A 24,077-nucleotide genomic window follows, 5' to 3' on the forward strand; every position below is an offset into this window, starting at 1 on the left:
TGGTTTAAAGGCCATTATGTTGTCTGGCAGATGTAGAAAGGAAAATCAATAAACAGCACGTAAAAGAAAGAGGAAAGATGCAATGAGACACATCAGTCAGGCTCCTGTTCCCTATTTTCCTTTTTGGTCCCATCCATTGTGCTGCCAAGCAGAGTTTGGAGATCCCACGCCCAGGGAAATGCACAGAACCTTGCACAGACTGAAACAGTGCTTGCGAGGCCTGAGCAGCAAATCAGTAGAATGATTTGTTATAGCAGGTTCACTTACAGTTCACAAGGACCTTTTCCTTTTCTACCTTTCTCCTCAGCACTTTCTCATGTAATGCCTACAGAGATATCCAAGTACGCAGGCAGAAGTATGCCAGAGCCTTGTCTTGCTGCAGTAGGATTTAAATGATTCCCACTGAGTCACACAGTTTTACAGAGATGACCAGGATGCAGAACATACCACAATGTTCACAGATCGTTAGGGAACGAGGGCAGAAAATCTCCAGTGAAGGACTTCCTGTGTTTTGACAGTGTCACCTTTTCTGGTAGACCCCAGGGGCTCCCACACACCTTCCAGAACTAGTTTATCTTTGTGTCACACAAAAAAGGTGATTGGAAGTCACTGGAAATGCAACAACCCTAATTTAACATGAAAGGAGGCATTATTTGTGCGCATTTTAGTATATTGAGCACCCACAGCTTATTTCAATTCTTGTAGTTCAATAGAATTCATAAATTAAAATTAAAACATAAAAAACCCCAACAAATAAAAGAAGCTTCTGTACCTTTTGAACAATGAAATGGTTGAACATAATTTGTACATTTAGAAGCATACAATATTTTTAGCTTTTTCCCTTCTTGCCCACAGAAAGCAGAGTAAAAGATAAGGAGAAAAGAGGTGAGAGACCATGGTTTGGCCTTTAAGGTACAGCAAATGTCCTCACGGATGCATGAGTGCCATGAAAGGAGGAAGCAATGACCCACACAGACATGAAGGTGGGTGAGTTTGCTGCTGGTTTAATATTTCCTGTGCAGCCCCAGCTCAGGCCAGGACCTATCCCTATGAATCAGATCAGCTTCTACGATAGCTGGAAAAACTGATGATGACTTTTAGAAAGGTCTTGGAATCAGGGAAAGCAAGACTAGAGCAACTGGGACTGGCAGAAGGGGCAGAGGCCGTGTGGGCAGCCAAACAGCTGGAAGCGCCGGACTTTGTTTTCAGGAACTGATTGTGCCCCTGTACTCGGCACTGGTGAGGCCTCACCTCGAGTACTGTGTTCAGTTCTGGGCCCCTCTGTACAAGAGGGACATTGAAGTGCTGGAGCGTGTCCAGAGGAGAGCTACCAGGCTGGTGAGGGGTCTGGAGACCAGGGCATATGAGGAGAGGCTGAGGGAGCTGGGCATGTTTAGCTTGGAGAAGAGGAGGCTGAGGGGAGACCTCATTGCCCTCTACAACTACCTGAAAGGAGGTTGGAGAGAGGTGGGTGTTGGCCTCTTCTCCCAGGTGAATAATGACAGGACCAGAGGAAATGGTCTGAAGTTGCGGCAGGGGAGGTTTAGATTAGACATTAGGAAGAATGACTTTACTGAAAGAGTGGTCAGGCACTGGAACAGCCTGGCCAGGGAAGTGGTTGAGTCATCATCCCTAGAGGTGTTTAAGAAACATCTAGATGTGGCACTTCAGGGCATGCTCTAGTGGCAGAGATTGTGGGGGGGGTTTGTGTGTGTGTATGGTTGGACTCGATGATCTCAAAGGTCCTTTCCAATCATGAAAATTCTATGATTCTATGATTCTACAGACTTCCCTTGTGACCTTGACCTTCAGCTACATCTCAGCTGAGAGACCCAGGAGAGCCCTGAGCTTTTCAGCTTCAGTGCTGGATCTGGTCATGTCCCATCTCCATATCTGGGTTAGTCCCTGATGTGCACCACTCTCCTCCCACTCGATGCTCAGGGGAAAAACATGTATTCCTATCAGGTCCCATTTGCAATGACCAGGGGACAGGTCTTGCCATGCTGTGGACTCACAGATCACTTTGGTGGCAACCTGAATCTGTTTTTTCACTTTGGTTGCCTATATGCAAAATAGAAATGATAATTTTCTCCCATGGATAGGCCAGTGCCTTTCCTTAATAATAAAGCAATAAATAATCACAAAGTGCTAATCTTAGTGAACTTATGCAAATACGTAAATAGCTAAGGAGGTCATGAAGTCTCACTATGTTGAAGCCAAAATACAGACAGTTACCTCGATCAAAAAAGCAGACATTTATTAGTCTGTCTTCCTGCAAAGTCTTCCTGCCTCCTGCCTGCTCCATGAAGGGCTCCATGAAGTCAATAGCACCTTAGGTACCTGGATCCATGTGGCGACAAGCAGCTGTTTTGTCAGGAATTGGGCTGTGAGATATAAATTCTGGGCCAAATCACAAGGACTAATCAACGTTTCTTTTTAGCTTTAGGTGTCTGAACAGAGAAAAGTTTCTCTGAAGTCCTTAAGAGTCCTCCCTCTGTGAAGACTTTCTGGTTTTAGCTCCTTACATTTCTTTTAAGAAACAACTTTCACTCCTGAAATACTCTCTCCAAATTAATGAATAAAAAGTAATGCATTTTTAGGCTGCTGAGGTGACTTGGCCCTAGGCCCCTTAATTATAATGTACCTAAGGCCTTAATTAATTTGTAGGACTGAGCAGGGGATGATGTCCCAAATACCTTCTGAGAGTCGAGTTGAAATCCTGTACTTATCAATGCAGAAATATTAAATCGGAGACAGGTGTAATATTTTTGCATCCTTTCCAGAAACTGAAATGCTTTTGATGAGAACAAAGTACTATTAGATGTGTTATGGGTTTATACGGTGATGTTGTGCTCAAGTTTCACAATAAACTACTTGTGTAGGACTATTGTACTAAGAAAAAAAATAAAATTGCGTACCTGGGGATAAGGAAGACCATTTCTCTCGGAGCCCTTTGCTAATGCTGTCTAAGTCCATAAACTTCTGCCATTGACTTCAGCTGGAGCACGATGGTATAGGCTGTGACAAGTATTGCCTCCTTATTCCACAGAAGAAACATCTGTAGCTATCTGAAGTTTTACCAATAGAGGGCTCTATTGGTTTGGTTTAAATCACAAGGAAGAGGGAACTAGACTTTGAGGGGGGGTTAGGTTGCTATAGTAGATCCTATACTATAAGGCTCCACCTATAAGTGGAGTCAGCCGAAGTGAGTTGAAAGAAATGCTTAAAGGGACATCATTTCAGTGTTACTCTATCTGTTTTGTTGTTGCTTTGTTTTGGTATTTTGAAATACTGGTGCTGGCTGACTTGCTTATCTGCTTTTGGAAAGGCACAGTCCAGAATGCTGCGAGGTATTTTAGGAATACGAAAATATTAGCAGTGTGATAATTTTCAGTCACCTGCAATGTTTAAAGCCTACCAAAAATAACATTATGTGTCTATATATGCTTTACTAAATATTTTTTTAGTCATGTTTGCTCTTCTGTTGTATGTTTTTAAGCACAACGCATAAAGATAGATGTGCATATTAATGAAAAAGTGAAAATTCATGTTAATAAACATGAAAGTGACTTAAAGGAAAATATTTGCTTTCCTAGGTTTCCTAAGGTTTTTATTCTATCCCACTTAAGATGGAACATATTATTGGTTCAGCTGTAGGAGGACATACAATAAACTGAAAAATAACCTGGAGCCTTTCTGAGGTGTTTGACTGCTACCCAGCGCCTGACCTCTCTCACTAAACAATGTCTTGATGCCCTGACTCACCTCTTCGCTGCCACAATAGGCCTTTCTATTCGACTTTTTAATTCTTGTTATCCATTTCTCAGGGACTCGAAAGATGCTAGTCTTATAGCATATTCATGTTTTCACAGGTTAGCTAGACTGCAGCGTATATGTTCTATAATGCACAGCAAATGAAATTCACAGTTATTTTTAACGTGGACAGCACTGAACTGAAGAAAGGAACACAGTTCTAACAAACGTGCTTATACATGCATGATGGCTAACATATACATTTGCATACAAATATTATAAATATATCTTCTTAATGGAAGACTGTGATTTTTAGACGTCCTTGCCTTCTTAAGACACAAGTGGTACAGCTAACCAAGCGAAAAACCCTCTCTACATAAATGTGTGTTTACATACATACATACATGAGAAAAATATATATACAGTGTATAATTTCAATGTGTGTGAATGGAGTGTATTGAAGTTCATTTTATTGTGCAAGCATAGCTCGAGTTCCATTTTTATGCAACGGTGCAATGACAGGCTTCCTATAAAATAAATATGGGCCACAAATGAAAATACTTTAGCTTGCTGTTCCTACATTTTTTCCTAGTAATGAATACAGACTTCAACTTGAGAAAATATAAAATGATCCTGCTTTCAGTATAAATGTCCCTACAAAAATCAATTCCAATTTCATCTTTGTTTTAGTAAAAAAAATAAAAGAACAAAAAGATCAGGACTATAAATAATGACTACCTGTGGTTTTCATAAATAAATATCTCCAAAGCAGTGGAAAGCTGTAGAAATGCATGGATATTTTATTTTCTCTTCCCTCATGAATTTGTTGTGTTGGAGGAATGTGTATAAATAGATGGCTAGGTATGGCGTGGATTCCGATTCAGCCATTTTCTCCAAATAAAAACATATGTTTCCCTGTTGATGTTGCTTTTTGTCCTTTGTAATGCATTAACACATTAATAATGGAAAGACTGCAATAATGTATGGTCTACCTATGATGTTTTTAAAAAATCTCATAAATATGAATCTATAGGTACAAGAAAGCTGTATATGCTTGTGCCCATGTTGTAAATCATCCATCCTTTGTTTTAAAAAAAAAAAAAAGGAAAAGGTGGGGGAGGAAGGAGTGAGGGTTTTCTCACTGGAACCTTTTCATCTTGTCTAGGGAGAACTAAGAAATACAGTCATTGACACTTACCTAGATATTTTTACAAAGTCATGTCCCATTTATTGTTCCTCTATAGGAAGGATGTTTTCCTTCTCTTTAATTTTCAGGAAGGGAAAACCTTGTTCTGCTTTCTAGCCTTGTGAGAGAGAAAGGACTGCCTTTCCCCTCCCCCAGGTTACAACTTTAACTCATAATTCCCCACCCCACCCCCGCAAAGGAAATAAGTAGATGACATGATGTTAAGTATGCAAACTGATTTGGGAGACTTTCAGTTTAGTCTCTACAGTCGGGAGAAGTGGATGCAGCTCGATTCTTTCAATAACTGCACGTGCATTTTTATTCTGGGCTCCATGCTATGTGTGCCTAGAGAAAGACAAATATACCACGCAACCTTGCATGTGCACCTCTGGATAGATTGGAAACTATATTACTGCATTAATTGCATCTCGTGAAGGCAACATTATCTAGAAATAAAAAAGAACAAAACAAAACCAGCTTAGAAACCGATAGCTTAGCTGATGGTGTTTATCTGGAGTGTCTGACTTGTAATAATACCACACTGGAAATGCTGGTGTGCTATAGCATTATCCTTCTCTTTCTTCAGGGCAGATTGGTTTAGCCAGCACTTTATTCCTGAAACATTCATACAAAATGGATTGCTAGATTTAAACGTACTACCCAGTGCTGCTGACTAATATAATGTTATTCTGTCCCTCCCTCACCCCTCTGTAATCAACAAAGCATGCATAACAGTGGAGTGTTTCGCAGTAATTTTGGAGATGTTTTGCCTTGCTTGATTGGAAAGTATTTCTGAGGAGGATAAATAAGCTCACCCCCAAACTCTCCCCTCTATTTCCCTTGCTGATGTTGCAGGGAGTAGTTCCCTGCAAGATGCGAAACAAGAAATACAGTAGATTGGGATGCTTCGCAGGGAGCAAAATCTGCGTCTCACTGGCTTCTTCTCCCATCTGTATTATTAGCACTGTATAGATTTAATAATTATGTGATTGAAGACATTTTGATGATGGAGCGGTTTCTATGATCTGCAAAAGAAAGCATCTGTTTTCCTCATGTACCAATTAATTATTTATGCAGCAGAAAATACAGTAGACTACCTTGAGGATGAGCAGGTTGGGTGTTTGTGTAACAACAGCAAGGCCTGGCCTAGAAATTATGTCATTCTGACCTTCAAAGTCCAAACCCAATTATTTTTCAGCCAAGCAGTAAACAAACAGTACTCTCTTCTGTCTTCACTTCCACCTCACTTTTTGCCCTCCTGTCCTCACAGAGGGCCTGTCAGCTTAAACATCACCTTTCCTTTTATTTTCCATTTCCTGTCTAGGTACTTTATTAGCACCTTTTTCTATTTTACAGTCCCACGCACTGATTCGACATCAGCTTCGTCCCTCGCAAGTTCTACTGTTCAGACTAGGAACTGTTCTGCATTGTGAGAAATATGCAAAAGCACCCAAACCTTTTTTTTTTTTTTAAATGATTGTCAGGCATGGATTCATTTTGGGAAATGTATATTTCTAGAAGCTAGGACTTACTGAAGTTTGCAAACGAAAGAAAAGCAGATCCTTGGATCTCACAAAATGTGTTACTTTGTATTATGACAATGGTGTTCAGATGCCTGACATCCTCATAATAATATTAAGCTCTTTTTTTCTAACATTATGTACTTTATACATTTGTATAAATGTCACAGCTTGTAATCACTTCCTTTGTCATCGACGATTAATCTAAAAAAATCGAATAATTCACTGCCCCTTGCCATTTACATATCGTCTGCTACCATCTGTTCTTCTCAGCAGCAGTAAATGATGGGTAATTAACTCAGTGCCTTTGTCTTTCCCTTGCTGAATGTCTGACACATATAGATTTTCCTCTGTGTGTGTGTGTGCGCGCGTGCGTGTGTGTCTGCGTGTGTGCGCGCGCATGCATGTGTGTAGGGAAAGGAGAGGGGGATAGGAACAACAGATAGGGGAAAAGAAAAAAAAAAAGAAAGATGCTGAAAGCCCGACCTGAGAAAAAACCCCAAAAAGTCAGTACAAAAATATTTGCAAAGGAGAAAGCAGGACAGAAATGTTGGGGCTGAGAAGAGACTATATCATGTGGCCTTTTACTCCCTTAATGTCAAAAGAAAGGGGGACTTGCCTGTGGACAATAGCCGCCCTGCGCATGCAAGTAGCCTTTTCTAAAGCTGTAAGGTCAAGGTCAAGATGCAGCAGTGAGAAAAAGCTTCATATGCTCCTCTTGTCAGCCCGAGTGCAAAGGGGGAACATGAAAATGAGGCCAAATGGAAGGAATACACAATGCCATTTGGCTCCTGGACTAGAAGCCAGAAGGTTCGCAACGTGTCATATTGAAACTATGATATAGTGGCTCTGCATATTGCATCCTTAGACAAGTGAGCATGAAGCAATATGCAGTGTAAAATTAAAAAAAAAAAAAAAAAAGAGAAAATAATATCCAAAGAGCTTTTTGCCCTTTCTGCTAAGCACTACAAGCCACCCCACCACAGGCTGCGGAATGGCAGGAAAAAAAGGCATTCCCTTGCCATCGTGGGAAATATGACACGAGAACCTAAGCAGCATTTCCCGGCATGACCCTTTCATACTGTTTATGAGGAAAGGAAGAAATAAAAACCTGAAAATGGTTCAAAATACTTTTTAGTAAAGGTTTTTAAGATGGAGAAAGCATAACAATGTGTCTCGACTACCGTTAAATGACTGTTTAGTCACATGTATTTATTATAATTTATTTGTCCTTAGGTAGTAGGTAGGAGCCTCCCTCAGGCTGAGGGCCACATTGTGCTAGGCACTGTAAAAGCATGTAATACAACGTAGTATTGTCACTCACAACATCCTCAGGGGTTGGCCAATGCTGCGTGTGATGTGCACTGTGTCTTTCATTAAAAGAAAAAAAAAATAAAAGAAGTTAGTTCTTTTTTAATATGATCCTATTAATCTCAGGAAGGTTACATTGCCCAGATATAGCTTCATGCCAACTTAGTTATTCTACTTACGTTATCTCTATGCCACATGGTACCGTGTATGAAGCTTTGGATTTTTCAACATGGGAGAAATAACAATTGGAGACAATTTCCCTACGATTCCAGACTTTCTCTTCCCAGCCCTCTCTGGGCTTTTTTCAAGCCTTCCCGATTAAGGCCATGCTACGTGTAACATCCCTTGCTGATTTTATGCAAAATTTCTTAATGATTCTACATCTCTCCAGCTTTCCTTCTATTTCACATACCCTTCTAACCTTCCTCAAATCTGACTGTCATGTTACTCCGTATGAATGCAATTCCCTGCATGAGTAATGAGCTTGCTCTGGTTCAGATATCTTAGTTCATGGAATAAGTTTAGTTATATTTAACTTGAATGAAAGATGGTTATTTGATCCATCAGCTTCAAAGCTGAATGGTGTAAACTGATGTGATGGGACTTAGATTGTAGCATTTGCGGGAAGTCCAAGCAGCACCTCCACTGCTAATCCAGTTCGAATTTTTATCATGAAATTTTCCCTGCCCTAATAAAAAATGTCCTCTTACATCTATCACCACACTGGTCACTTCCAGCTTCTCTGAGGGAAGCAGTGGTGCTGCTATTGATGCCTCTCATTAGATTTCCTTTCAGGCTGGGAGGAGACAAGGTTTCCTGTTGCAACAAACTGCTGATAATTTCTTTTATCTCCTAGGTTTTCTCTAGCTAAGCAAAGGGATGCTCAGGTTAGAAGGCTGGCTGTATGTTAATACAGAACGACAAGTGGTTGGCAAATTGCCTCAAAGTGTCTAAAGGAATGGATAGAAGGGCAACAAAAGCTAACTAACAAGATTTTACCTCATCAGAATAGGTACGGAAGCTATAATCTAGGATGATTAAAATTACCCCACTGATATCAATAGGATGAGTCATTTTGTCTTGTATATAATGCATGGTAAGCATGACTTGAACTCATGAATAAATGTCCAAATATGGGATGGCAATGAATATTAATAATTCGTATTTCTATTTTGTATTGTCATGGTGCCTGGGAGTCTTGGTTGCAGACCAGGAAACCAACGAGGGGGACAACAAAAAGTTTAACCTTGCTCCAAAATGCTTAATGGCTAACAGATAACAGAGGCCATAGGTTGCCAAAAAGGGGTGGGAGGGAGAGAGACACAGGGACAGAGGATAATAAAGACAGTAATGGTACGTTAGTCACCCACAGCCCATCTCCCGGCTACTGTTTTTTCAGTGTAGTCGTAAAAGAGTGGTTAAAGGAGGGAAATTATGAGGATTTTCTGGTAGTTGTGGGAAGCACTTTCCAAATGAGTTAAAAAAAGGGAGAACCAGGGAAGAGAGAAAGCACAAAAACCTTTGGAAAATTTACTAATTTGGTGGTGAAGACCACGTGTTGATTGGAAGAAGCAGAGTATCCATTTTTGTTGAATGAGCAATGACAGGGTGGTCAGGGCACAGGCTGTGAAAGAACCGAAAGTGAATCCAAGAAAGTCATGAATCATGAGATTCACAGAGAAAGGGGAGCTGGTGCAGGGATGGGGGTGGGGGAAAAAGGACACAGCCTCTCTGTCAGTAAAGACAGGAGGAGACTGAGTGGCACAAAGGAATAAAGTGGGAGATGAGGATTACTTAAAGAAAGGGAAACTTCTGGCTGTAATGGAAAAACTTGAGTGATGCACATTAGGGAGTGTAATAACCTGTAGTATGTGGTGGAAGGATATTTAGGTAGACTTAGAGACAGGCAATAATCTTGTATCATCTGGCAGATGGACTGGATGGCTGAGATTTTTTCCACCTCTTAATATCTCTGATAGGTGTACAATCTCTTTATGGCAGTGCATTTGTACTGTGAAAATATGGAAGTGCACGCTGGCTTGTCAAAAGACAGTGTATCAGAGAGAAACACTTTAAAAACCTTTGTATATGAGGGCAATTTCCAAAAATGTTTGTGTGTGTGAATACACATATATGCATAATATTTCTCTCTCTATACACACACATATGCATCATTGAATCCCTCTGTTCTGTTAGAAGTAAATGTTTCCAGTGTATTCAAACCAGCCTTTATTTGCAATATTGACATGAAACTTGAGATAAATCTAAAATCCAGTATTTTTTTTATGTCGTATGCCATTAAAAGGCAATGATGGTAAAAACCTTACCTGAAAACCGTATTTACTAGTACGCATCTTTACAGCTGTGTACTCATCAGACTGAAATCTCAGTTCCAAAGCCTTGATCAGGTGAAAGTATATAGAGTTTATGTTTTTAAATAAATGCTTTATAGAACTAATGAGGACAGCATTTCTTCTTCCATCTATACTGCAGATCCTTTATCTGCAGTGCAGATTTCTAATGCATAGCCTGTCCTTGTTCCACGAGCAAAGGAGATCTGCTTTTTAGCTCATAGACAGGAATTTTGACTGAAGTCTTGCGATTTGCTCGAACTTTAGGAGGATTTACTTCCTGAGGGTGTAGAACCACCATTGATGTACATTCACTGTGGGCGTACAGAAAAGTGAATGGACAGTTGAGCACAGGGACTTGGGCAATGCACATCCTTGGTATTGCCTGAGTTAGGCAGAATGTGACTTCGTTGAACCGATGTTTGATTTTTGTTAAGCACTAAAATAGAAACTTTTTTACTTTTATCACTCACTCACACTGTGCTGTATCACCACACTGGGAACTCACTCTATAATGACTGTCTAAAGCTGATATATTCATAGTGACGTAACATTCAGTGAATTGCTATTCAAGTATATGTGCGAACACCATATTTTTGATGGAAGATGGGGAAAATATATTGCATGAAAGCAGATAACTATTGAAGCTTCCCAAGATGGGAAATGAACTGCAAAAAGAGAGCAATAATTCCGTCAGAGGGAACAATGCACTATGCAGGACGTCACTAAGGAGGATTTTTGATGACTTGGAGCTTTTCATTGAAAGAAAGAATTGATGACCAAGACCAGTGGACTTTAGCAAGACTGACTAGTCCAGGTGTCCCTTAGTTTCTCTGTTCGTCAGTAGATAACATAGTCTTCGTGTGCCCAGGGTGGCTGCTTATATGAAAGGTTGGGGTAGTTTTACTCAGGCATTTTATTCCCCCCAGCCAAAAATTTTTCTAGGTTAACAGACTTGTGAGGGGGCCTTCATCATGTACTGAGCCTGCATTCTCTGGGGTACGGAGAGATGTTTTCACGCTACTTGATTTTCAGGAGTGGTTCTTAAGATCTCTCATTAAAAAAACAAATGCAAGGTACACCCAGTAAAAAAGATAACATAAATCAAGCATGCATAGTGGAAAAATGAAAATAGTACTGATGTCTTGCCACCACTTGATAAAGCCAAAGCATTTTAATTGATACGTTCACTGTATCATTCACTTTTGTGGTGCTCTTTGATATTTCAAGCATATATATTTGAACCTCAAGTATTTAATGGACCTGGCCTACTCTTTTGTATTGATCCACCTCACTCCATATCAGTGGTGATGTTCCTTACTCCCTCCCTGTAAAAGGAAAAGAAATCAAATCACAGTATCCTAAACTTGTTGATTCAAAGCTGTTTCACCAGTATAGAAAAATAGATTAGAGAATCTTTTTCACAGTCTTTCTCCTGCAAACTAAATTGAAGTGACCCGGCTTAAAGTGACCTGGATCTTGCAATATGCCACCACAGTGGCAAATCCAAAATTTATGACTCATGTTTATCTCATCTGCACTTGGCTTTACTATTCTTCACTGCTTAGGTATAAGAACCCATGACACTGCTAGGGCCTCTGAGAACTGCTTGGCCAGTAAATTCGTGACAAGGCAAATTTAGGACCTAGGAGTCTAATTTCCAACACCCTCTAATGTTCAAAAATGTGACTTCTGAAGGAAAGGAATGTTAAACTTTTTGTGTCCTGTATTTTCTTTTGCTGCTTAGTTTTGAGCTTTATCTTTACTCCTTACCCTTTGATTACTGATGAAAATGGATAAAAGGTGGTTTTTAAGTCTGAGGAGAATCTTTAGAAACTCTGAAGTCCTCTAGGTCTTCCACATCGATGGGGAGATATTGAGATATCGTGGTGAAGCCTGTACAGGTTCGGAACACCCATGAGAGGTTGTTTTCTAATCTTTTCTGCTTGCTTAGGACAGTGAGTTAATAAATGGTGTCAATCCCTATCTAATTCAGGATTTTCACCTCTATTCTCATTTAACTTTATAATCCTACTCTTCTGTTTGAGATATCGCTTAAACTTTAATTTCAATAGGAAAAAAATAGTAACATCCCACTATCGGTTATTTTTGAAAGACCTGTAGATTGCCACAAAATCAAGGTGAAACATCTTGAAATATTTGAGGAGAAACATTACCCACAAATAATTCAAGTGCAAGTACCAAACTGAATCTAGCTGGACGCAATGGGAAGTCTGACAAACATATTTATCCTTGTAAGAGAAAGGAAGCTAAGGCACAAGAGTTAAGCTTTACCTATGATTACTTATTTCTACCTATTGTTTTCTTGTCACAGTAACATTTTTTAAATATTTTTGAATTGTGTATATGTAGTTTATTTAATATGCAATCAGCAGTAAGTCCGGAATTGGAGTAGTGTACTAGGAAATGACAAAGCTCTTCCAAGAAGTCAAAATAAGCTGAAAGGATAAAGAAAAAAAATCAGAGCACACTGAAGTAAAAGTTGGACCCCAGTCAGTGCCAGACTGCCAACTGTTAATAAATTATGTCTTTGGTCTGTCGTATTTGAGATGTTGAACTAAAATGTCAGTAAGAGTGTTCGTATGCTGCTATTTGATGCTGAAAACTCATTATTAAAGACAGGTTGTCTATTCAAAAATTTCTTCCTTTCTTGTTTTATTTCATGCCTACCCAAATGGACGTATGTCTCTATCACAATTGTCCTGGACCATTAGCATGAATAAGCGAGGGTCTCTCTAAACTTGTAGTGTGTCTGTGGATACTTGCTGAATGTTATTTGTGGGGAACATGGCTAAGAAGTTTGGAAATTAACTGGAATAACTTATGAAACTTATTTCAACACCTATTGAAAGAATATTTTGGCTTTTATAACCCACATGTAGCTGCATTATCAAATTCTATAGGAATAGAAAAATAACAAAAGGAAAATAGTCAAGAATGAAATCGGTGCCTTAACAGATCTCAGGTAGTCTTTCCATACAGTTGGCAGAGAAGACCACAAGAAATCATTAGTCAGAAAAGACAGCCACAAAGTCAACCTGAAAGTTGAATAGAAATTGAACTAGAAGAAGTACCTCTAGAAGTTTCCAGATGTTGTCATGGTTAGGGTCACTGCACATGGTGGTATTCCTGATGTTGCTTCTGTTTCCAGTAACAAATTGCAAGCTCTCAATTTTCTGGTCCTCCATATAAGACTATGTTTACACTATGCCTTGGGGAACGTAAGGAAATTAATGTGTGTATGCTTTAGGTTGTTCCCTGACTACAGGCTGGTACTAAGTCTCCTGGAGGCTTGACCTGGCATCTGTTGTGTACTGATGACTTTTCCTACACGGCAGAGTTTTCCTCTTTTCCTCTGTGCCTTTCAGCAGCAGTTTCGTGCACCAACACGCAGTTTTAGGCATCAGCCTCTTCCCGGTAAATGTTGTGGGCTGCATAACATAACCCACTAATGGTTATTCATCACCTCTAGCAGGTGGAACTTCTACATGTCATGTCATGTGCTGCTAGATGAGAAAATAAACATCAGACTATCTAAAGTGAGCAGTCTATCTCCAAGGGCCAAGGCTAGATTCTGAAGAAAAAAGGGAGCATTTTACTAGCAAAAAATATTTTAAGCTAGTTTTATAAAGCAATAAGACAAGAATCACAAAAATCACTACTGTATGCCTGCAATAATAACTGGCCTAAGAAGAAAATGCATTGGGCTTAAAGGCATGGTCTGAAAATTGTAGCAGGCGTGCCTCATGATTCAGAAAACCTTTCTACAAGGAAAAGAAATTTAGTAAATATTCTCATAGTATCAGTGTAAGAGACTGCCTTATGTCTAACACAAAGGGGGGAAAAGTGCTATATCCACTGACTTACGGGACATCAGTTGTCTCTGATTTGATAAAATTACTTTTAAGACTATGAGGAGGGGTTGTTACTCATGGAACCTAGACCACTCCTGTGGATCCCAAGGAGATTGGGACAGGGTGCCTGGGCCTTGCTTTGATGTTTGGAACCAACATGCTTTTAAACAAATATTTACTTTCAAGTGAGTCTTTATCCTTTGTGGAGGTTTCAGCATTTTTCTTTGTGAATAAGTTAGCACGTGTTAGACTTATGCCTGAAATACCAGTTAAACTATACACACATGTTAAGCTATAGCTTTTTTGCTTGTCCTGGAAGACTTTTAGCTGCAGATGATGAATTTTTAAAACCTTCCTGAAATACAATTAAAGGAAATCCAGGTTTTTAGGGCAAGTACACTCAAATAAATAAACTCTATCAATATTGAGGATACCTTTAGACTTGCTTTAATGAAATTAGGTTATCTATATCCCATTGTCCATAAACCTGCAGAGTTACATTGCAAGGTACACCTTGAATCTCCTGTCATTCTGACAGTGTCCACTTTTTAGTCTTCCAACGATACTTTCATCTTAAAAGTGATGAAAAAGAAACACATCCATGTGTGACAATGCCTGATGTAAAATACAGCACGTTTTATGCTGTAGCCGTGTCCTTAAAAATGTATCATATACTGTCCCACCAGGAGATGCTTGCTTACTGGGACAATAGCTTCATTTGTAAGCATCTCCTTTGGCAGCCCAGGGAAGGATAGCCAACTAACTGACAGCAGCACAGCATTTAAGACATGGTTCTGGTGCAGAATTGAATATAGAAGGGAAGGAATGACTAGCTATTGAACTGCAGTGAAGAAATTATTTGTGCTGCCTGCTGGTATATAAAGTATATTATGCACAATAATAGCTGTTTAGTTCCCCTGGCTTTTAGGTTTACAACTCTCCACAATGTTCGTGGAACATAACGCACGGGACAAGTTTATTCTTTCTTAGGCTTGAGCAATTATTTGGCATTGATTTTCTTGAAGTTTTGTCTTGCATGTCAGCTTTTTGCTGGCAAACTTTGCAGAAGAGTTTGATCAAGTCGGTAAAGATGTGAGAATACAGATTAGATCAGTATTTGGCTCATGCTTTCCTTTTATGAGACAGAAATATCAAAAATAGAGTTTTCAACCCCCCTCTCCAGACACACATCCACAGATGGAGGGTTGGACCTGTATTTTATTTGTTTGATTTTATTTTGTTCCCTGATAAATCTCACACTCCTTAACATTTCTATCTACTCTGATTATAATAATCAAAATACTCTGAATTGACTCCACATGATGGGACTTCTTTCTCATTTGCATTTTTTAGGCAGTGACTCTACGTTGATTCAAAACCAGTCGACCAGTTATGCTGAAGTGATATAACAGCACTGGCTATGCTGAATTAAAACAACGGAGACTAATTTTCCACTCTTTAACTGAATATTTATGAGGCATTTTCAGCAATACAAAATCAAAAGTACCACTGTTCTGATTTGGTAGCGGTTCCCATCCTCTTTGTACAGGTGAGAGTGAACACATAACACGCAAAGCTGTGATGAATCTTAAACTGTTGCCTGCACACTGTTTTATTTTGTGATGACTGTAATCGCAGCCATTTGCTGATTATCCTGTTCTGTAACGTGAACAGCCCAGGAAGTGCTATTTGTGATATTATGTAAATCAAGAAGTTACTTTAGCTAAATTGGCCTAAGAAAAATATAAAAATCACCCCCTTCAATTCTGATTATTCTATTCTTACCATATTCTTATTCATATGCGGGTCAGAAGAATACTTCCATGGCCTTTCATAATGCTTTAAAAAGTATTTTTAAGAAGTCAAAAGTACTCTAAGTGGGCATTTTTGTCTTCTCTTAGATATGTATTGTCCTCTTTATAAGTTCATCTTTAAAACTAGGGTGTCTAAATTTAGACACATGACACATAAAGCTATGTTTAATGTAGTATTTAAAGTTGGCAGAGATACAGACACCTGAATTTTAGGCACTACATTTGAAAATTCTTCCTTCTATCTATAGATACAATAGCTCCTGAGGACATTAACGGAGCTGTACCTGGGCCTATCGAGAGAACTGCTCTGCCCTTCTTTATTATGCTCCGATCTTAGCTTCTCAGGTGAATTCAGAAAGCCGTAGGTTTCAACTTTCTTTTTGTAATGAGCCTAGTGGGCAAAGTAATATGAATTGAACTCACAGGGGGCATTCCTGACAGAGTTCAAACCTCTTACAGTGTCTTTAATAAGACCTTTCTCTTAAGTCAATTGGAAAACTGAATAGACCACATGAAAGGTGGACTTTAGAGTTCAGTATATATGTGTGTTACACCAAACAGAAGCCCTGGGAGAAGAAGAGAGAAGCTGAAGTGATGCACCTACTCTCCTGGGGAGAGAGTTTCAAACACTTACTCATGAATATAGTCCATTCCTGTAACGACACTACCTCAGTGCATAACAATTGCTCACATGAATATGACTGCAGGAATGACCCAGTTTCTTATTTTAAGACTATTGTCATAGGACATTTGGGGTTGTGTCATAGTAAAGGTCCTTTCAGCTGGGTCAGCCTCTGAGCTGACGTGTGGTGTAGGTGAATGCCCTGAAGAAAGACCCATTTTGCAAATCAGCTCCGGGGAAACTCCCAGTAGGACAACCAGGTGAGACCGCACCAATAGCTCACAAACCAGATTGCAGTAAAAGATCATCTAAGTGGCTACTGCTTTCTCACTGCTGCAGTTTAGTCATGACCTCTATGTGAATCACCTTGTTCAGATATTCCTGTCTCCTTTGGGGCTCCTGTCATGTCCTTAGAAGCTTTGTTAGTGTGTGGTCTTGTGGTCAGTGATATAAGATTAATCTAGTGAGAAACCAGAGGCAACCAGAATCATCAGGATGAGACACCTTGGTCCATTAGGAATTGGACTCCAGACCACTTTTAAGCACAGAGGCAGCCCAACCGACACCCAGATAACCTTCTTCAAGTTAATGAGTCAGGGCCAAATCTCAAAGCTCAGACTACTTGACCTCCCTCTGCAGTTTATGCCAAAGTCAGGCACAAGAGGCTCGTGACCTATTTATATGACATAGAAAGAGTAAAGAGTATAGCAAGTTCTTTCAGAATTCAAAACCAGGACCAAAAGACAGTGACAGGTAATTGCACCTCTTTCCCAAAGCATTTCCCCTTGTGGAAACTTCTGTGGATTTTTCCTTACCTCTCCCCTTCTCTATGTATATGAGATTCCTCAGAGAGGTGGTGAAGACAAGGTACATCCTTCGAGGGATGTAGAAAATTTTCAGAGTTTTCAGAGCATAAAAAAAGTACTGAAATCCCACGGCTTTTTGGTAGAAAACAGTTGTGTAATTCTCTTGGTAGACTTGGAAAACCTGTCTGTCTGCTTTTAACAATAGACTCATAGCTTTCCAGCACAGACTTTCTCTTTAACAAGCTTAATTTATAGTCTTATCTCAGTGTTTCCAAAAAGACCAATTTCTGGTTGAAGAGCGTGATTCAAAGATCTGACTGAACACTCATTTATCATTTATAATAAATTTAGATTAGGAGGGAAAAAAAGATTATAGTGGTCTTCCAAATAGCATACCCCAGGCAAGAAATGTAAATTGTTTTAAGATATATTTTTGAAATTTTATGCAAGAAATTATATAGCCAGGCAGGCGAATTTTTGACAACAGGAAATAAGGTTTGTGGTATGAATCATTGGCTTTCCAATATTTTGGACTATCAAAGGTGAAAGGTGACTGGCTTGCTTTCACAGTACTTGGGTTGTAGTAATCCCGAGCTTCAGAACTTCTGCTGAACACGTGTGGGACCCAGGAAAGGACGTTCTACGCAAACGCATAACTAAGCTTCTTTGGTTCTCCATCTTTTTCTGATGTGTTAGATGTTGGCCAGAGTTGGATGCAGGATATAGCAGGTTGCAGTGGTGCTCTTAGTGATGCTAAATTCTGTTAGGAGGCTTACTGGTACATCTTGATTATTGTTGAGCCGAATCTGGCGATAGATTTAAGAGGGATTATTTTCTCCTTATTTATATTTATAAAGACCACTCCGGTGTGTTCTATTCACACTATAAAATGAGTGAGGATTCAGCCCCTACAATGTCCAAGAACTTTATCCAACAACATCCTTTTTTATTGCAGGGATTTGGGACACTGGCAAAATTCTCAGTGTCTTTTGCTGTCTTCCTGTAGCATATTATAGTTGTCATCTTGTCTAATTATACAAATCAGAAGTAAATGGCTTGGAGCTGTTCTGTCATGAGAACACCAGCCACTCCATGACCCCTTCGAAATCTCTTGCATGATAGTTGATGTGGTAACAAGGTAAATTGGACTTACGACCCATGAGGACATTTCCAGTTCATTGTTCCTACAGGATCTCCTTCCACAGACATTACCATTCCTTTACTTGTAATAATAGAAAGCCAAATGCAAAACAGGAAAACCTATCAATAAAAACCCAAGGGCATGACTTAACTCTTCACTGACATTGGTGAATGACTAGAAAAATATCAAGAGCAAGAAGCACCTGCATTCATTTTCATATTATTCAGATATTTTGTATATTGCTTTGTGTTGAAGATTTGTACTATGTAGAGCCAGATCAGTTCTTATTTCCCTTTGTCTACTGAAAAGATATGGCTAAAAGTCAATCCACATGCAAGTATGAGACCAAGAGATCCTATTTCTAATGCCAGTCAAATTGCAATAGCTTCTTTGCTCACCTCTCTGTATATAATCCCATTGAACTAAGCCGCATTTGTCATTTATTATCTTGGCTTCTCCCAGGTCATTATAGGGTAAATCCAAGTTCATGAGGAAACCACTGTTTTCTTCACATTGACAAGACATGTTCTTGCTGTTTATGGCTGATCCAGTTTTGGTGCAGACACTTCATATCAAAATTAAGGCAGCTGTAGGCAACTTCTGAAATCTAGGAAGTGATTTAATAAATGCAGATTATTGATTTGCTGGATTACACAGTTAATACAGAAACAGGATCATTTTCAAACTTTTGTTTTTGAATTATTAAATGACAGAAAAAACCAACGATGATCGTCTCATCTTATGCCTCAACACCAGTCCTTTATCCAACATGAAGTGTCTGCAGCTATTAGTTGGGCCAGTGATGGCAGCTCATGTGCTCTGGAGATGTTTCAGGAGCACTCCTGTTTCACTGCAACATGACTGTCATAAGACAGTATAAAGTTCAGCTGCACAGTTTAAAGGACACGTCTACCCTTGGCTCCCTTTTGAGACATTAAAAACAAACAAGCTATGAATAAAATTTTTAGCGACCTATCTACTGTTTAATTAACAACACCACTCTTCTATGCAAGACATAAATAAATGTACATTCGTGTACACTGCGCCCGAATAAATCTATGTGTCAATTCCTGAACACTTTGGCCTTTTCTGACCAGTGTGTAACGTGTAATGTCTCGTGTTTCTGTTAAACTCTTTAGTCCTGAGCTTTTGGAGAAAATCATAAGAGAAAGCACTAGAGAAAGGGACTGAGGTTGTATTTCATCCAGCTCATGGGCTTATACAAGGTGGTAAATTCTTGTCTCTGACAACCACATTTTTCTTGTATAAATACATTTCATAGTATGAGCACGGTGTCTCAATTAAATAGAGACAAAAAGCTAACAGTCAGCATTGGGATTTTGCTATGCTGTCTTGCTGCAGGTGTTCTTCCGATGCATGATTGCACAAGCACAACATATCCATTGGGATTTATGCTCGTCTGCTGACTAAACCACGTATCAACAAGTCCAGAGGAGGGCCACAAAAATGATCAGAGGGCTGGAGCACCTCTCCGATGAGGACAGGCTGAGAGAGTTGGGGCTGTTCAGCCTGGAAAAGAGAAGGCTTCAGGAAGACCTTATTGCAGCCTTCCAGTACCTAAATGGGGCCTACAGGAAAGACGACAACAGAGCTTTCATCAGGGCCTCTTATGATAGGACACGGAATAATGGTTTTAAACTGAAAAAGGATAGATTTAGACTAGGTATAAGGAAGAAATCTTTTACAATGATGGTGGTGAAACACTGGCCCAGGTTGCCCAGAGAGGTGGTAGGTGCCTCATCCCTGGAAACATTCAAGGTCAGGTTGGATGGGGCTCTGAGCAGCATGATCTAGTTGAAGATGTCCCTGCTCATTGCTGGGGGGTTGGACTAGATGACTTTAAAAGGTTCCTTCCAACCCAAACTATTCTATGATTCTGTGATTCTCACTGGTGAATGCTCAGTCCTGACTAGGTTGGCTCAGGTACTGCTGGGGAGAGAAAGGAGTTCGGCGACTGCCAGCTCTTGCTGCCTGGGTTCAGTGCCTGCTCTGCCTCCGCCATGCAGTGCAGCTGGGGGGCTCCGGCAGCAGCTATGTCCTGCTTCAGGAATCAACTGTGGCATTTGAAGCTCTCAGACCTGCCAGATATCCTCTGCCTTGTTACTGGGTGTGAAAGAAACGGTACTTGGAGAATTAAAATAAACCTACGGTAAATACTGCATCCTTTGGTATTCCCACCTGCTAGTACCTTAATTCCTGTATTTCTATTTAAACTGTCCTTGCAGATGAGGATAAATAGATAAAATAATTTCCTTTTGTTTGCAATGACATACTTGCAATGTATGTCATTGTAATGTAAGGAAGGACAGTGTAACAGCTGTAGTAATATCAGATAGAGTAATACAAGAGTAAACATACATCTTTTTAAGAAAAAAGGTCACTACAGATGTGTTTTTTCCAAAAAAGGTAATCAAGTTATTTCTCATTTCCTTCAAACCACTGTGACCCCTTCATTGCTCTCACATTGCCCATTATAGATTTACTCTGATTGTCCTTTGTGGCCATACTGCATTCATCCAAGCTATTAATTTTATTCTTTGTCAGGCAAGATAGAAACAGAGCTTTCATGTCCTTCTGGCATTCTTAAACTCAGTCATATTTAAAACGCATAATTATGTTGTTTTAGGAACTTGGTGTTCCACTGTTCTCCACATTCTGAGCTACCTCTGCCAAAGTCTCTGTATATGAAAATATAAGAAATCTTAAAACAGTTGCTAACGTTCTAGAACAAAAACAGAAGTGGCAAATGTGGAATTTCACAGCAAAGCAAAATATGTAAAAGTCCAAGAAGAACACGGGTACATTCATGTACATTTTCCCAAACATGAGTCCTTAGATGTAACACTTTACTTTAAGTGTCTTTGTAGCAATGAAATTGTGGCATTAACAGGAGGAAAATAAAAATGAATAATCTCATGGTAAGGCACAGCCTATAAGCCTTTCATTTTGTTAGGGTCAGAAAAGCTGTTTATATTTTGTCCTTATTTATGTGCTTTTTTCTTTAACACTTTTTTTGTTTTTCATGTTTTTCTTTTTCTTTTTTTTCTTTTTCTTTCTTGAAACAAACAATCTCTGCTCTCATCTAGGCTAATAATCTGAAATGAATAATTTATTCCAAGAATTAGATAGCAAAGTCTTTACAAGCAGACTGCTATTTCCTTAAACTGACCTTTTGCATAAATTTATTAGACTGAAGTAATTCTAAACTTTTTGTTCTCTCGTGTCATGGTGAACAGTTGATGTCCGCTGTGCATTGCTTAACTGTTGGTGTTCATCTCTGTCTCAAAATACTTTTTCTTTGCCCTGGCTGAGCATAGGAAATCATTCCAACCCAAATACTTTCACGAGCAAATTTAAAATTTAAGAAAACAACATATACTTCCCCATGCAGTGCTGAAATTAAGTTTCTGCGAGCAGCTGTACCGGCAAAGACCTTAAGTGCTTTATCAAGCAGTGCCAATAAAGCCCACTCTACAAGGCGTAAATGTGCAGAAGGTGTGAAGGATGGGCAGAATAAACCCAGCCAGCCTGCCAATAGATATCCCTGTGTAACGTCTGCATGTTTCATTCAGCTCTGCTTCCTCACGCATACTCAGTAGAGAAGCTGGGAAATTAACTCTCACCATTTCTGCAAGCCGGGCCTTGCCCGAGAAGACAAGGCACTAGAGCTGCTGAGCGAGCCTTCCTCACTTTTTTCTTTAAAGCATTCTTTGATGACATGCATTTTGAAGGAAAAAAAAATATCCTGAATTGTATGGCTGAGCACTGTTAGGAGTGCCCTTGCAAATCCCAAATTCCTTAAAATCAATACGCACTCCTCACCTCGCAGTCCAGAAGGAAATCCTGGCAATGCGGGTTGGTCGGTGGGCAAGAGCTCAGCGGGATGTAATTTCTCTGCAGTTTATCTATTCAGAGCCTTAAATACTGTTTGGCAATGACTTGTGTGTTTGTGCTTAAAATCAGAGAGCAGTCACAGCTCTTTTAAAATTTCAGCCCCATCTGCCTTTCATCTGACGTAAGTCATCTGCTGAAGGCGGCGGGGACAGGGTGTCCTGAGCTGGGGGCACAGTCCCCCCACAGGCCGTGCTGGCTCCCGGGGAAGTCAGAGGGCAGGCAGAGTCCTCTTGACTTTGACGTTTGCGGATGCTGCTGGTCATGTTTACATCTATTGAACCAAATCATTTCTTGTGGCATGGCTAATCAAATTATTGGTGATCAGCGATCAGGCCGCGTGAGGTGAACTGAGGACACGCTATGTGGCCTGACCCATTTAAAGGAGTGCCAATGTTGTCGTACAAGATTGATTTATTAAAGCAGAGGAAAAAATACAGTCTCTCTAAAATTAAAACCAGTGCCTCCGTTTCTAAATTCTTAGCAGCAGTACAGCAAGCTGCAAAGCGGTGGTAGGATTGTTACTGTAGGGCACGTAAGCCTCGATAAAAAGAACACATCAGTAATTTCACAAAGTAGCTGAGATCATTCAGCATATAACCTGTATTTTGAAAGCCAATTTAAACTGCGTGTAAATAAAAGAGTCAAGCAATCCCTATTATCTCCCTAGAAAAATATATGTTTGAGCAAATAGTGAATGTGTGCTTAAAACCGTTTTTTGCACCAGCCTTAATTACAAGAGATTTGTCCTTCTCCATAAAAGTGGTAGAATGCATTATTTTTCACACACATTCCTGCCTGTTCATGTTTTCACTTTCTTTTCTTGGCTAATGAAACCCCTTCAGTATAAAGGCATTAAAGATTGACATCAAAGTTTTCTTTATGACACAGATATTGATGCCATATAAATTCAGCAGCTTGCCTCACCTGTTTAAAGTCACGTACGGAAGCTCAGTAAGATACGAGTCTGTCTGTCCTAGTCTTCCTCCAAATGATTGATACAGAAAATTAATTATTTTACATCTTTTGAAATACTTTTTCTTATTCCCACATGCTTACTGTGATTCTTTTCCCTTTGTATCAGCATTCCATTATTTAGTTCCATCCTGGGGGGATGGTAATACTAATTCATAAAACGAATTAAGAAAAATAACGCTGTGATATGCTAAACTGCCAAGTAAAAGAGCTGCAGTATGCAACAACCAAGAAGGAATTTTGAAAAACATACTGCAGCTCCCTTAGAAACAATACAGTGCTTGGTTTTATACTCAGGAACCAGTATAACAGTTTACTTTGCAGTAGGTTTTTTTTTTCAACAATGTCTGAGCAGCCTAAAGACCAGCTTACCGAAAGAGAAGTATCTAGACCAAAACAATTTCATACCCATCACCAGCAATAACTGTAAATAAACATCCACATATACAGATCCTTGTGCCAGATTTTCCTGTACATTCTTTGAAAGAATGCTCCCTATGTTGGGAGCTGAGTTTTGAAACGCCTTTCAAACTAAATTTGGGGATTTGAATTGTACAAATTCATCTCGCTCCTTACATTTTACAAAAAAAAATGTTTTTTTTTCCCCCCCCTTGAGCATTCCCAGTTAAATTTAGCCACTTTTTGACAGTTCAACAGCGTTGCAGGGGGAATGCTGCGGGGTCCTTTTTGGGAACACGGAGTTCTCTGCATTTCAGTTGAAAGAAGGAGTATTTCCAGTCTATTTTATGTGAGGCTCATTGTAGGAATTCTGCATTAACACCCCCCCAGGATCTAACAGTGGCTTTATAGC

Source organism: Larus michahellis, chromosome 2 (genome assembly GCF_964199755.1).
Source record: "Larus michahellis chromosome 2, bLarMic1.1, whole genome shotgun sequence".
In the NCBI taxonomy this organism is placed as follows: Eukaryota; Metazoa; Chordata; class Aves; order Charadriiformes; family Laridae; genus Larus; species Larus michahellis.